The sequence below is a fragment of the Phocoena sinus genome, chromosome 16 (assembly GCF_008692025.1).
Source record: "Phocoena sinus isolate mPhoSin1 chromosome 16, mPhoSin1.pri, whole genome shotgun sequence".
Taxonomy (NCBI): domain Eukaryota; kingdom Metazoa; phylum Chordata; class Mammalia; order Artiodactyla; family Phocoenidae; genus Phocoena; species Phocoena sinus.
This window is the reverse complement of record NC_045778.1, coordinates 6,207,610-6,223,247: the sequence shown is the minus strand read 5'-3', so window position 1 is coordinate 6,223,247 and position 15,638 is coordinate 6,207,610.

The window sequence follows — 15,638 nt, the reverse complement described above, 5'->3', positions numbered from 1 at the left end:
AGTCTCTTCCACAGTGATGTTGAGAAAACTGGATAAACACATGTAGAAAAACGAAATCGGACCCCTGTCTTATACCACTTACAAACATTTACTCAAAATGGATCAAAAAGACTTAAATGTAACCTGATACTATAAAACTCCTAAAAGAAAACGTAGAGAAGAAGCTCCTTGAACTTGGCATTGGCAGTGATTGTTTTTGGATATATGACACCAAAGCGCAAAAAACAAAAGCAAAAATCAGCAAGTGGGACTACATCAAACTTAAAAGCATCTGCACAGCAAAAGAAAAAAATCAACACAATGAAAAGGCAACATATAGAATGGGAGAAACATTTGCAAACCCTGTACCTGATAAAAGGTTAATATCCAAAATAACAAAAACTCCCAAACAATTCGATTAAAAATGGGCAGAGGAACTAAATAGACAGTTTTCCAAAGAAGACATTCAGGTGGCCAACATGTACCCGAAAAGATGCTCAACTTCACTAATCATTGGGGAAATGCAAATCAAAACCACAGTGAGCTATCACCTCACACTGTTAGAAATGGCTTTCATCAAGAAGACAAGAGATAACAAGTGTGGAGAAAAGGGAACCCCTGTGCACTGTTGGTGGATGTAAATTGCTTTAGCTGCAATGGAAAACAATATAGAAGTTCCTCAAAAAGTTAAAAAATAGAACTACCATATGACCCAGCAAATTCATTTCTGGGTATATACCCAAGGGAAATGAAATGAAAACAGGATATTGAAGAGATATGTGCACTGCCATGGGTATTGCAGCATTATTCGCAGTAGTTAAGATATGGAAACAACCTAAGTGTCCACCAACAGTTGAATGGGTGAGAAGATGTGGTGTATATATACAGAATGGAATATTATTCAGCTATGAGGAAGAAGGACATCCTGCCATTTGGGACAACATGGATGGACCTTGAGGACATTATTAGGCTGAGTGAGTCAGACAGAGAGGAACAAATATTAGTATCACTTATATGTGGAATCTAAAAAATCCAAATGCATACAAATAGTAAAGCGGTGGTTTCCAGGGGTTGGGGTGTGGGGAATTGGAGAGTTATTTAAGGGTACAAACTAGCAGATAAATGAGTTCTGGGGATCTAACGCACAGTATAGTGAATATAGACAGCAACATCGGGTGTATTATATTCATCAAACTTGCTAAGAGACTAGATCTTAATTATTCCCACCACAAAAAAGCAATGATAATTATGGGACAAGACAGAAGTGCTAACTATCGGTACAGTGGCAATCATGTTACAATATATAAACGCCTCAAGTCAACATATTTTTCACCTTCTGTATCAGTCTTTTTCAGATTCAGCACATAAGCGAGACTTCGAGATATTTGTCTTTCTCTATCTGATCTACTTAGAATGATAATCTCCAGGTCCATCCATGTTGCTGCAAATGGCATTAAAAAATGTTACAGATGAACTTATTTACAAGACAGAAACAGACTCACAGATTTAGAGAATGAATTTGTGGGTGACCAGAGGAGCAGGGTCGGGGGGAGGGATAGACTGGGAGTTCGGGATTGACATGTACACACTGCTATATTTAAAATAGAAAACCAACAAGGACCCACTGTAAAAAAAACCAAAACAAAACATGTTGTACACCTTAAACTTACAGTGTTATATTTCAAACAAACAAATAAATGGAGGCTTCTGCACACTTGACTTCCAGCCTTGAAAGTGTAGGAAGCCAGGGTCTCGTTCTCCCCCTGAACTGTGATCCTGGTGGTTCACCAGGAGCTCAGCTCCCTGGCTGTTCCCCCGTCCCCAGAGATGTCACCTGCCATGGTGGGCTTCTCATATTGCCCTGCCTCATCCTTCTGGGACCCTCAGTAGACAGGTCTTGGCTTGGTGACGGGAGCAGTAGGAAGACAGTCATTCTGAGGTGGAAGAATTTTACTGAACACACAGCAAATGTTTGTTCTGCGTCTGCCCCGGTGCCAGACACAGTGTGATAATGCTTTTACATCTATTCCATTTCATCCTTTTGACAATCCTGTGGGATTGGAGTTCCCTTCTCCATTTACGAGATGAGGAAACCGAGGCTCAGAGGGCCAAAGGACATACAACTGGAGAGGTGAGATGGCTCCAGAACATCCATCCTTTGATGCCAAGGGTAGTTAATACAGATCACCTGAAGTTACGGCCATGTTCAGGTCCTCAAACGTGTGATCTGCTTCCCTTTCCTTTGAAATCTGCATCGTGGACTATATCCCTGTGTCCTCGAGGGTGGAGTCTGCTGCCCTGAGAGGAGTTGGGAGGGTCTGACCCCATTGGAGCCTGGGGTGAGGTTCCAGGGACAGCTGCCAGGTTTAGCAAATAAAAATGCAAGATGCTCGGTTACATTTGAATTGAATTTCAGATAAACTGAATACTTTTTAGTCTATGTCCCATGCAATATTTGGGATATACTTATGCTAAAAAAGTATTCTGGTTATCTAAAATTCAAATTTAACTGGGGGTCCTGTAACTAGCTAATCCTAGTTTCAGGTGAAGCTCGTAGCTGATCTAATGCTGAAGGAGGCCTCCGTCTGCAGAGGCTGGGACTGGATTCAGCGTCGCTCTTTGGCTTTGCTGGTTGTCCAGAGCTCATTCTGAAATCAGCCTCACCATCTACAGCTGAAGTTTCAAACTGGCAACTTGGGCAGAATCTAACCAGCCGTGTTTTGTTTGGCTGGCATGATGTTAATAAAAACAATTAAGTCAATTTTTAAAAAACAGGAGCTCTCACATACAAACCTAAATTTCCAACATTCTTAAAAAAAAAATCAGATCAACCACGCTGAGCCATGAAGACCACATGACGGCAGTCAGTCATCTGGATCTAAGTGCCAGAACCTCTCCTAGGCAGGGCTTGCACTCGCCAGTCTGTCCTGTTCTTATGCTTCCCTGTGGTTATATCCGTCCCGCATACTCACTCCTACCTGTCTAGCCCCTGAAGGTATTGCGTTTTTGATTCCTGATCTATACTATACACCAGAAAGTCTCCTTCTTCTTGCAATGACAGCAGAAAACACCAAGAGTCTTCAATGCACTGGCTCCACCCGTTTCTCCCATTTTATTGCATCTCCCTCCCTGAACCCTTTCTCGATGAAGGAAGGCTCATACACTGGTTGCCAGTTACCTCCCCTCCCCATGGCTCATGCTGTCCCTTCCCCCAAAGAATGCCAGCCTGACCCCTCAAGGCCAACCCATGGGCATGGCTTCCTTCAAGGTGGCACCAGAAAGCCCTCCCCCACTCCTGAAGCCCTCTGAAGCAAACTCAGAATCACATTGCCATTTGGCTGAATTTCTTTTTTTTTTTCCTCTTCCATTATGGTTTGTTACAGGATACTAAATGTGGTTCCCTGTGCTATACAGTAGGACCTTGTTGTTTATCCATCCTATATATAATAGTTTGCATCTGCTAATCCCAAACTCCCGGTCTTTCCCTATGCCACCCCGCTCCTTGGCAACCACAAGTCTGTTCTCTATGTCTGCGAGTCTGTTTCTGTTTCGTAGGTAATGAACACTTGTGTCATATGTTAGATTCCACATATAAATGATATCATATGGTGTTTGTCTGACTTACTTCACTTGGTATGATAAGCTCTAGGTCCATCCATGTTGCTGCAAATGGCATTATGTCATTCTTTTTTCTTATGGCTGAGTAGTATTCCATTGTATATATGTACCACATCTTTTTTTTTAACATTTTTTTAACATCTTTATTGGAATATAATTGCTTTACAGTGGTGTGTTAGTTTCTGCTGTATAACAAAGTGAATCGGCTATACATATACATATATCCCCATATATCCTCCCTCTTGCATCTCCCTCCCACCCTCCCTATCCCACCCCTCTAGGTGGTCACAAAGCACCAAGCTGATCTCCCTGTGCTATGTGGCTGCTTCCCACTAGCTATCTGTTTTACATTTGGTAGTGTATATATGTCCATGCCACTCTCTCACTTCGTCCCAGCTTACCCTTCCCCCTCCCTGTGTCCTCAAGTCCATTCTCTACATCTGCGTCTTTATTCCTGTCCTGCCCCTAGTAGGTTCTTCAGAAACTTTTTTTTTTTTTAGATTCCATATACATGTGTTAGTGTACGGTATTTGTTTTTCTCTTTCTGACTTACTTCACGCTGTATGACAGACTCTAGGTCCCTCCACCTCACTACAAATAACTCAATTTTGTTTCTTTTTATGGCTGAGTAATATTCCATTGTATATATGTGCCACATCTTCTTTATCAGTTCATCTGTCGATGGACACTTAGGTTGCTTCCATGTCCTGGCTATTGTAAATAGAGCTGCAGTGAACATTGTGGTACATCACTCTTTTTGCATTATGGTTTTCTCAGGGTATATGCCCAGTACTAGGATTGCTGGGTTGTACGGTAGTTCTATTTTTAGCTTTTTAAGGAACCTCCATACTGTTCTCCATAGTGGCTGTATCAATTTACATTCCCACCAACAGTGCAAGAGAGTTCCCTTTTCTCCTCACCCTCTCCAGCATTTATTGTTTGTAGATTTTTTGATGATGGCCATTTTGACTGGTGTAAGGTGATACCTCATTGTAGTTTTGCTTTGCATTTCTCTAATGATTAATGATGTTGAGCATTCTTTCATGTGTTTGTTGGCAGTCTGTATATCGTCTTTGGAGGAATGTCTATTTAGGTCTTCTGCCCATTTTTGGATTGGGTTGTTTGTTTTTTTGATATTGAGCTGCATGAGCTGCTTGTAAATTTTGGAGATTAATCCTTTGTTAGTTGCTTCATTTGCAAATATTTTCTCCCATTCTGAAGGTTGTCTTTTTGTCTTGTTTATGTTTTCCTTTGCTGTGCAGAAGCTTTTAAGTTTCATTTGGTCCCATTTGTTTATTTTTGTTTTTATTTCCATTTCTCTAGGAGGTTGGTCAAAAAAGATCTTCCTGTGATTTATGTCATAGAGCGTTCTGCCTATGTTTTCCTCTAAGAGTTTTATAGTGTCTGGCCTTACATTTAGGTCTTTAATTCATTTTGAGTTTATTTTTGTGTATGGTGTTAGGAAGTGTTCTAATTTCATTCTTTTACATGTAGCTGTCCAGTTTTCCCAGCACCAATTATTGAAGAGGCTGTCTTTTCTCCATTGTATACTCTTGCCTCCTTTATCAAAAATAAGGTGACCATATGTGCATGGGTTTATCTCTGGGTTTTCTATCCTGTTCCATTGATCTATATTTCTGTTTTTGTGCCAGTACCATACTGTCTTGATTACTGTAGCTTTGTAGTATAGTGTGAAGTCAGGGAGCCTGATTCCTCCAGCTCCATTTTTCTTTCTCATGATTGCTTTGGCTATTCGGGGTCTTTTGTGTTTCCATACACATTGTGAAATTTTTTGTTCTAGTTCTGTGAAAAATGCCATTGGTAGTTTGATAGGGATTGCACTGAATCTGTAGATTGTTTTGGGTAGTATAGTTATTTTCACAATATTGATTCTTCCAGTCCAAGACCATGGTATATCTCTCCATCTGTTTGTATCATCTTTAATTTCTTTCATCAGTGTCTTATAGTTTTCTGCGTACAGGTCTTTTGTCTCCTTAGATAGGTTTATTCCTAGGTGTTTTATTCTTTTTGTTGCAGTGGTAAATGGGAGTGTTTCCTTAATTTCTCTTTCAGATTTGTCATCATTAGTGTATAGGAATGCAAGAGATTTCTGTGCATTAATTTTGTATCCTGCTACTTTACCAAATTCATTGATTAGCTCTAGTAGTTTTCTGGTAGCATCTTTAGGATTCTCTATGTATAGTATCATGTCATCTGCAAACAGTGACAGCTTTACTTCTTCTTTTCCAATTTGGATTCCTTTTATTTCTTTTTCTTGTCTGATTGCTGTGGCTAAAACTTCCAAAACTATGTTGAATAATAGTGGTGAGAGTGGACAACCTTGTCTTGTTCCTGATAGTAGAGGAAATGCTTTCAGTTTTTCACCATTGAGAATGATGTTGGCTGTGGGTTTGTCATATATGGCCTTTATTATGTTGAGGTAAGTTCCCTCTATGCCTACTTTCTGGAGGGTTTTTATCACAAATGGGTGTTGAATTTTGTCAAAAGCTTTTTCTGCATCTATTGAGAGGATCATATGGTTTTTCTCCTTCAATTTGTTAATATGGTTTATCACATTGATTGATTTGCATATATTGAAGAATCCTTGCATTCCTGGGATAAACCTCACTTGATGATGGTGTATGATCCTTTTAATGTGCTGTTGGATTCTCTTTGCTAGTATTTTGTTGAGGATTTTTGCATCTATGTTCGTCAGTGATATTGGCCTGTAGTTTTCTTTCTTTCTGACATCTTTGTCTGGTTTTGGTATCAGGGTGATGGTGGCCTTGTAGAATGGGTTTGGGAGTGTTCCTCCCTCTGCTATGTTTCGGAAGAGTTTGAGAAGGATAGGTGTTAGCTTTTCTCTAAATGTTTGATAGAATTCGCCTGTGAAGCCGTCTGGTCCTGGGCTTCTGTTTGTTGGAAGGTTTTTAATCACAGTCTCAATTTCAGTTCTTGCGATTGGTCTGTTTATATTTCTATTTCTTCCTGGTTCAGTCTTGGAACGTTGTGCTTTTCTAAGAATTTCTCCATTTCTTCCAGGTTGTCCATTTTATTGGCATTTAGTTGCTTGTAGTAATTTCTCATGATCCTTTATATTTCTGCAGTGTCAGTTGTTACTTCTCCTTTTTCATTTCGAATTCTGTTGATTTGAGCCTTCTCCCTTTTTTTCTTGATGAGTGTGGAAATGGTTTATCAATTTTGTTTATCTTCTCAAAGAACCAGCTTTTACTATTTATTTTTTTAAAAAAACTATATTTTATTTCCTTATTTAATTTATTTATTTTTGGCTGCATTGGGTCTTCATTGCTGCACACGGGCTTTCTCTAGGTGTGGCGAGCAGGGGCTACTCTTCGTTGCGGTGAGTGGGCTTCTCATTGCAGTGGCTTCTCCTGTTGCGGAGCACAAGCTGTAGGCCCACGAGCTTCAGTAGTTGTGGCCCACAGACTTCAGTAGTTGTGGCTTGCAGGCTCTAGAGAGTAGGCTCAGTAGTTGTGGCGCACGGGCTTAGTTGCTCTGCGGCATGTGGGATCTTCCCGGACCAGGGCTCAAACCTGTGTCCCCTGCATTGGCAGGCAGATTCTTAGCCACTGCACCACCAGGGAAATCCCAAAGAACCAGCTTTTAGTTTTATTGATCTTTGCTATTATTTCCTTCATTTCTTTTTCATTTATTTCTGATCTGATCTCTATGATTTCTTTCCTTCTGCTAACTTTAGGGGTTTTTTGTTCTTCTTTCTCTAATTGCTTTAGGTGTAAGGTTAGGTTCTTTATTTGAGATTTTTCTTGTTTCTTGAGGTAGGATTGTATTGCTATAGACTTCCCTCTTAGTACCACTTTTGCTGCATCCCATAGCTTTTAGGTCGTCCTGTTTACGTTGCCATTTGTTTCTAGGTATTTATTGATTTCCTCTGTGATCTCTTGGTTATTTAGTAGTGTATTGTTTAGCCTCCATGTGTTTGTATTTTTTACAGATTTTTTTCCTGTAATTGATATCTAGTATCATAGCATTGTGGTCAGAAAAGATACTTGATAGGATTTCAATTTTCTTAAGTTTTCCAAGGCTTGATTTGTGACCCAAGATATGATCTATCCTGGAGAATGTTCAATGAGCACTGGAGAAGAAAGTGTATTCTGTTGTTTTTGGATGGAATGTCCTATAAATATCAATTAAGTCCATCTTGTTTAATGTATCATTTAAAGCTTGTGTTTCCTTATTTATTTTCATTTTGGATGATCTGTCCATTGGTGAAAGTGGAGTTTTTAAGTCCCCTACTATGATTGTGTTACTGTCGATTTCCCCTTTTATGGCTGTTAGCATTTGCCTTATGTATTGAGGTGCTCCTATGTTGGGTGCATAAATATTTACAATTGTTATATCTTCTTCTTGGATCAATCCCTTGATCATTATTTAGTTTCCTTCTTTGTCTCTTGTCTCCTGTAATAGTGTTTATTTTAGTCTATTTTGTCTGATATGAGAATTGCTACTCCAGCTTTCTTTTGGTTTCCATTTTCATGGAATATCTTTTTCCATCCCCTCACTTTCAGTCTGTATGTGTCCCTAGGTCTGAAGTGGGTCTCTTGTAGACAGCATATACACGGGTCTTGTTTTTGTATCCATTCAGCCAGTCTGTGTCTTTTGGTTGGAGCATTTAATCCATTTACATTTAAGGTAATTATCGATATGTATGTTCCTATTCCCATTTTCTTAATTGTTTTGGGTTCGTTATTGTAGGTCTTTTCCTTCTCTTGTGTTTCCTGCCTAGAGAAGTTTGTTTAGCATTTGTTTAAAGCTGGTTTGGTGGTGCTGAATTCTCTTTAGCTTTTACTTATCTGTAAAGGTTTTAATTTCTCCGTCAAATCTGAATGAGATCCTCACTGGGTAGAGTAATCTTGGTTGTAGGTTTTTGCCTTTCATCACTTTAAATATGTCCGGCCACTCCCTTCTGGCTTGCAGAGTTTCTGCTGAAAAATCAGCTAATGCCTTATGGGGATTCCCTTGTATGTTATTTGTTGTTTTTCCCCTGCTGCTTTTAATATTTTTTCTTTGTATTTAATTTTTGATAGTTTGATTAATCTGTGTCTTGGTATGTTTCTCCTTGGATTTATCCTGTATGGGAATCTCTGTGCTTCCTAGACTTGATTGACTATTTCCTGTCGCATATTAGGGAAGTTTTCAGCTATAATCTCTTCAAATATTTTCTCAGTCCCTTTCTTTTTCTCTTCTTCTTCTGGGACCCCTATAATTCGAACGTTGGTGTATTTAATGTTGTCCCAGAGGTCTCTGAGACTGTCCTCAATTCTTTTCAATCTTTTTTCTTTATTCTGGTCTGTGGTAGTTATTTCCACTATTTTATCTTCTAGGTCACTTATCTGTTCTTGTGCCTCAGTTATTCTGCTATTGATTCCTCCTAGAGAATTTTTAATTTCATTTTTTGTTTTGTTCATCATTGTTTGTTTGCTCTTTAGTTCTTCTAGGTCCTTGTTAAACATTTCTTGTATTTTCTCAATTCTATTTCCAAGATTTTGGATCATCTTTACTATCATTATTCTGAATTCTTTTTCAGGTAAACTGCCTATATCCTCTTCATGTGTTAGGTCTGGTGGGTTTTTATCTTGCTCCTTCATCGGCTGTGTGTTTCTCTGTCTTCTCATTTTGCTTAACTTACTGTGTTTGGGGTCTCCTTTTCGCAGGCTGCAGGTTCGTAGTTCCTGTTGTTTTTTTTGTCTGCCTCCAGTGGCTAAGGTTGGTTCGGTGGGTTGTGTAGGCTTCCTGGTGGAGGGGACTAGTGCCTGTGTTCTGGTGGATGAGGCTGGATCTTGTCTTTCTGGTGGGCAGGACCACGTCCAGTGGTGTGTTTTGGGGTGTCTGTGACCTTATTATGATTTTAGGCAGCCTCTCTGCTAATGCGTGGGGTTGTGTTCCTGTCTTGCTATTTGTTTGGCATAGGGTGTCCAGCTCTGTAGCTTGCTTGTTGTTCAGTGGAGCTGGGTCTTCGCTTTGAGATCGAGATCTCTGGGAGAGCTTTCGCCATTTGATATTACGTGGAGCCAGGAGGTCTGTGGTGGACCAATTTCCTGAACTCAGCTCTCCCACCTCAGAGGCACAGGCCTGACACCCGCCTGGAACACCAAGACTCTGTCAGCCACATGGCTCCAAACTCCAGAACTCCACACTCCAGAGGCCCTCCTTTCCACGTGCTGCCTTTCCCCTTCCGTGCAGGTCCTCTGTGTACCGCATCTTTATCCATTCCTCTGCTGATGGACATTTAGGTTGTTTGCATGTCTTGGCTACTGTAAATAGTGCTGCTATGAATATTGCGGCCCACGTGTCTTTTCGAATTAGAGTTTTCTCCTGATATACGCCCAGGAGTAGGATTGCTGGATCATATGGCAACTCTATTTTTAGTTTTCTGAGGAACTTTCATACTGTTCTCCGTAGTGGCTGCGCCAATGTACATTCCCGCCAACAGTGTAGGAGGGTTCCCTTTTCTCCACACCCTCGCTTGGCTGAATTCCTTCATCGTACAGATTAAGAAATGGAAACTGTGACTCTCGAGGACTGTGCACAACTACAACTGTGTAAAACTGTGAGTAGAACTCAGGCAACTGGGAAGCGGGACTTCCTCACCGAACCACGTGCTCTTCCTGCAGATCCAGCCTCAGTGATCTTAACGTTTCCAGCACCATGTGCTTGATGAGTTTTCTCTGACTGATTGATTGATTGACTACCAAAACACTCAGGGGCAAAGCAGTTCTCATTCTGTGGAACACATTATCTTGATGCACGGCAGCCTCTAGAGCTTGGATTGGGGGAGCTTAGGATAATCTTCAGATCATTTAGCAATCAATGTCTTGGAGCCACTGGACCTGCTATAAGGATCTAAGAACCGTGCTGGTTGTTGGCATGTGGAAAGGGGCAGGGGGGCACCGTGTTGTAGGGGATTTCAGGTTTGTTTCCTGATCTAAAGCAGGGGTGGGAAGATTACTGCCTGAAGGCCAAATCTTGCCCACTGCTTGTTTTTATAAATAAAGTTTTATTAGGACATAACTGTACTCACTCATGTACGTATGGTCTATGGGTGCTCTCATGCTGCATTGACAGGGTTAAGTAGTTGCAACGGAAAACGTATGGCCTGCCCATCCGAAAATATTTACTACCTGGCTCTTTAGAGAAAGTTTTCTGACCCCAGATGTAAACCATTCAGGAGCCCATCAGGTTGGATGTTATTAATCGCACTTGCTTGCCCCCCTCAACCCCGATCTCACCACCCACAATATTGGGTGGGGATGGAATCCAACTATTCGATTCCAGAACCCATTGTCTTTTGACCAAATGCCCACAGGACAAAGTCCAAATTCCTTAGCATGGATCAAATCCACTTGTCCAGCTCTTCCCTCCTGTGAGTCCCTCAGGCCAAAGACTTTGAACCCCTTGCTGGTTTCCAAACATGCCATGCATTTACGTACGTGTTGGTCTCTTTGTGAATGACATCTCCTTTTCACCAAATCCCCGGTCCTCCTTCGTAAGCCCTGATGCATCTAAAATCTTACCTCCTCTGTGGAAGTGTCTGACTTTGTCCGACAGGTGAATAAGAATGAATGTCAGTATTACTGAGTATTTTCTTCAAGCAGTGATCTAGGCTGGCCACTTTATTGTATGTTCTATTTAATCATTTTATGATAACCCTCTGAGGCAGGCACTGATAGTCTCATTTTCAAGGGGCATGAACAGGTTGAGAGAGATTGAATAACTTGGCAATGGTCCCAGTGCTAGCAAGGTTCGGTCCCAGTGCTAACAAGATTCGGACCCAGGGCTTGGCCCGGGTCTGCCTGGTGTTTGGGTTGAGCTGTTACCATGAGCCTCCATGTAGCATCCCCTTTCTGTGCCCACTGCTCCTCCAGACCTGACTGTATAGCATTTGCTCAGCCTGGTGTGACAGTGTCTCCCAGAGGCTGGGAGCTTCTGGGGGACAATGAGTGCGTCCCCTTACAGTTGTGACCTGACACATGAAGTGGCTCAATAAATGTTTGCTGAGGGAATGATGGCATCTTTTTTTTTTTGGCCAAGCCATTCGGCATGTGGGATGTGGAATCTTAGTTCCCCCACCAGGGATCGAACCCATGTCCCCTGGAGTGGAAGCACGGAGTCTTAACCACTGGACCTCCAGGGAAGTCCCATTAAATTTTTTTTTTTGACGGCCTCTTGACTTTTTCACGCCAACCTTGAACCTCCTCTCATTGTTCTGTCCATAGTATTTCAATAGCATTTAGCAACTGGGGGGAGACAAGAGTTTCCCGAATTCCTTCCCGTCGGTGCCACCATCTCTCTGCCTCTGTGTGGCTCATGTGCAGTGGACGCCCCCGCCTGTTCCCCACTCAGCTTTTGGGTTTTTACTTTGGTCCCTTGGTACCCACTCCTTTCTTAGCATTTCAAAAAGGTTCTTACGTTTCATCCATAATTGAGTAAAGGTTTGCAGCTGTGAGTAAAAGATTGATTACAAATAACAACAGCAAAAATAACTCCTTCTTTCAGTCTGCCTTCCTCCAGAAAAGTCCCCCAACTTCAAATAGAGTGCAGACAGTCCGTGATGTGAATCCGTAGCATCTTATGGGTTTACTCAGATTCCATAAAGAGAAACGTGGTTATTTATCGTTACAGTAAGTCCCCTACATACAAACAAGTTCCCTTCCGAGAGTGCGTTTGTAAGTCCACTTTGCTCCGAAGTCCAACAGAGTTAGCTTAGGTACCCACCTAACACAATCGGCTATGTAGTACCGTACATACAGGTACCATACAGGTACGGTATGTACCTGTACATACCGTACAGGTTCATAATACTTTTCACAAAGATAATACATTAAAAAGAAACAAACACAGAAAATAAAGAAAACTTTAAAAAGAATTAATTATTTAATTTATTTATTTTTGCTTGCGTTGGGTCTTCGTTGCGGCATGCAGGCTTTCTCTAGTTGTGGCGAGCGGGGGCCACTCTTCGTTGAGGTGCACGGACTTCTCATTGCGGTGGCTTCTCTTGTTGCAGAGCACAGGCTCTAGGTGCATGGGCTTCAGTAGTTGCGGTTCACGGGCTCAGTAGTTGTGGCTCGCGGGCTCTAGAGCGCAGGCTCAGTAGTTGTGGCGCACGGGCTTAGTTGCTCTGTGGCATGTGGGATCTTCCCGGACCAGGGCTCGAACATGTGTCCCCTGTATTGGCAGTCGGATTCTTAACCACTTCCCCACTTGGGAAGTCCCCAAAGAAAACGTTTTTAATCTCACAGTACAGTCCCTTGAAAAGTACAGTAGTCCAGTACAGCAGCGGGCATACAGGGGCTGGTATAGAGTGAACAGGCAAGAAGAGTTACTGACTGGAGGAGGGAGAGGAGGTGGGAGATGGTAGAGCTGAAGGATCGTCAGCAATAGGAGACGGAGGGCAAGCTGCAATTTCACTCACGCCTGATGTTGATGGAACGCGTGTTCGCATCTTTGAAAGCTCGCAACTTGAAGGTTTGTGTGTAGGGGACTTACTCTACTAGATAAATAACAACAGTGCAACAATAACAGTAACATCTCGACTCTTTTTCTGAGGTTGGCATACTTCATTTTGCATTTTATGTGATGGGGTTTAGACAGGGCACAGTCCCCACCCTCCCGTGGCTCACAGCCAACTGGGAAATGCCACAGCCCACTGCAGCCAACCATGATGAGGGAGGTGATCTCAGATGAAGGGTCCCACACAGCCTCTGGGTGGGAGGCACAGGGGAGACCCCCAGGAGAGGGGAGAGGGAAGGTCCAGCTATTGAGCGTTAGCTGGAGCTTGGTGCAGTGCTCAGACCAACACTGCTGTGTCCAGAGCAAGTGATGGCACGGGGAGGAATCAGACTCAGGTCTCTGCTGGCTCTGAGTGGGGAGGGTTACCTCTGAGGCACACCCACATGTTTCAGGTCCCTGCTGAGAGCATCTGAAGACCACAGAGAGGTGTGACCGTCATTCCAGCCCTCCCCCAGTCCCTGCTTCCTTCTCTCACATCCCTTCTCTTCGCCCAACTCACTGGCTTAATTAGGGAAGAGCATTACTTCCTGCAACTAAACAAATGAAAGGGATAAAGAATCTACTGGCCTCTGCTGAATTTTAACAGAGGAGGCGCCAAACAATAGTTACCTAAGGGATGTGTCTGAGCAGCCTGATGGAAAGATGTGGAGTTACCTACCAGCTTGACAAACCATCTGTCCCACCAGGATTTCTGGAGAAGAACTGGCTCTTTGCTGCAGGAACCATCTCAGCTGGGCTTTGCCTGCCCAAGTCTCCTCCTGGGTGCGGGGAGGGACCAGAAGGTTCCAGGTAGAGTTGGGGTCCCGGCTGCAGGTTCAGGGCGGGCCGCATGACAATCAGCTTTGCCACCATCAACACCAGCCCTGCTACACCCCTGTGAGGAGCCAGGGAGCTCATTTCTCATCTTGCTTTGCTGATGCTTTGCTGTGAGACCGGAGGAAAGGGGGCGCTTATCCAGGGCTATGTAGCCCCATCTCTCTTACAGCATGTGAGGACAAAGCAGCTTGGGGCGCATGACCGTGTTCTGAAGGGTGTATAGATCCTTCTCCTCTTGTTCCAGAAGAAAGGCAAAGGATGTAATGACCCAGCTCTGGGCTGGGTCCCAGATGATGCGTCATCCTGTGTCTGGCCTCTCTCTGGGGGCTGCTCCTCGGTTTTGAGAGGGGACTAAGCATTTATTGTTCAGGATTCCTGGTCCCAGTGATAACAGGGCCTGTGAATTATGGACGCAGCAGCAAATGTTTTTAATCTTCCGTGAAACAAAATCAGCATGTTGTGCACCAGGTTTCGAGGCCGTCGAGGGAGGAGGTGAACAGCTGCTGGGATCTGGCTAACTTGCGCTGACGTCAGTGCGAGTCTGTCAAGGCCAAGGGCTCTGCGCAGGAAGCTTCAAAGTGACACCGAAAACAAATTTGCATTTTTTCCTTTCACATGAGCTCAGCGATGCTCCATTCCACTGAGATGTTTTCACCAGCCTTTGCAACCAGCATGTTGAATAAACCTGGCTCGCGGTGTACTGGGCATGCAACTTCAGGGTTTCTTTGCTGCTGCCCCTTTGAAATGTGTTCGGTGGGATTAATGTTCCCTGGCCCGGGATGAAAACGCTGGCAGGCGCTGCCTTTTCTGCTCCTCTTAGGAAATAGTCTGTCCTAAGGTCGCTTTAAATGGAAAACAGTCTCAATTTGGAATTTGAATGTCCAGGCCAAGATATTAGTCAAAACTCTCAACTTTGACATTCCATCCCCCCCACCCCCCCACCCCCCATCACCCCACCCCACTCCCCACCGCCACCCCACCCCCGCTCCAGCTCTCCAGCTTATCTTGCTCAGGGCTGGAGCCTTGCGTGGGAAAGGGGGATTCTCTGCTGGGCTTCTGTCTCCTTCCTGCTCTTCCCCAAGGTGGAAGCTGGGGCTCGGGGCGAGTGGGAGGCATAGGATAGCTCTTACTTAAATGGGTGTGGTGGGAGCCCGCTACAGTTTAAGCTGACCTTTCTCCTGGTGGGCTCTTCTAAGGCTCTGTGTGTCTTTGACCCAGGGGGAGGTGTCCCTCTTCTGGGTGGTCACTTGGGACTTTTCCCTTAGGGTTTACCTCCAACTTCTTGCGGCTGGGGTCTCTGCCCCTCCAGCCAGAGATGATGAGTTTGGATGAGGCCATCCTGGTTCCTGCCCTGTGTGGCCCACATCTGGCTCTAACCTTCATGCATCGCCTGCCCTGACAAATTCCGGGATGGAGGGTGACCCCAACTCAGATGCTTGCATCTGGCGTCACCACCCAAGCAGGAGTCACCCTGCATGTTAATTAGTGCCCTGTGGATGCTGTAACACATAACCACAAACTTGATGACTGAAAAGAAATGTCCTCTTCCACAGTTATGAGGATGGAAGTCTGAAATCAGTTTACTGGGCTGAAATCCAGTGTCAGGAAGGCTGAGCTCACTCTGGAGGCTCTGGGGGGAGAATCTGCTCTTTGTCTCTCTGGGCTTCTGGTGGCTG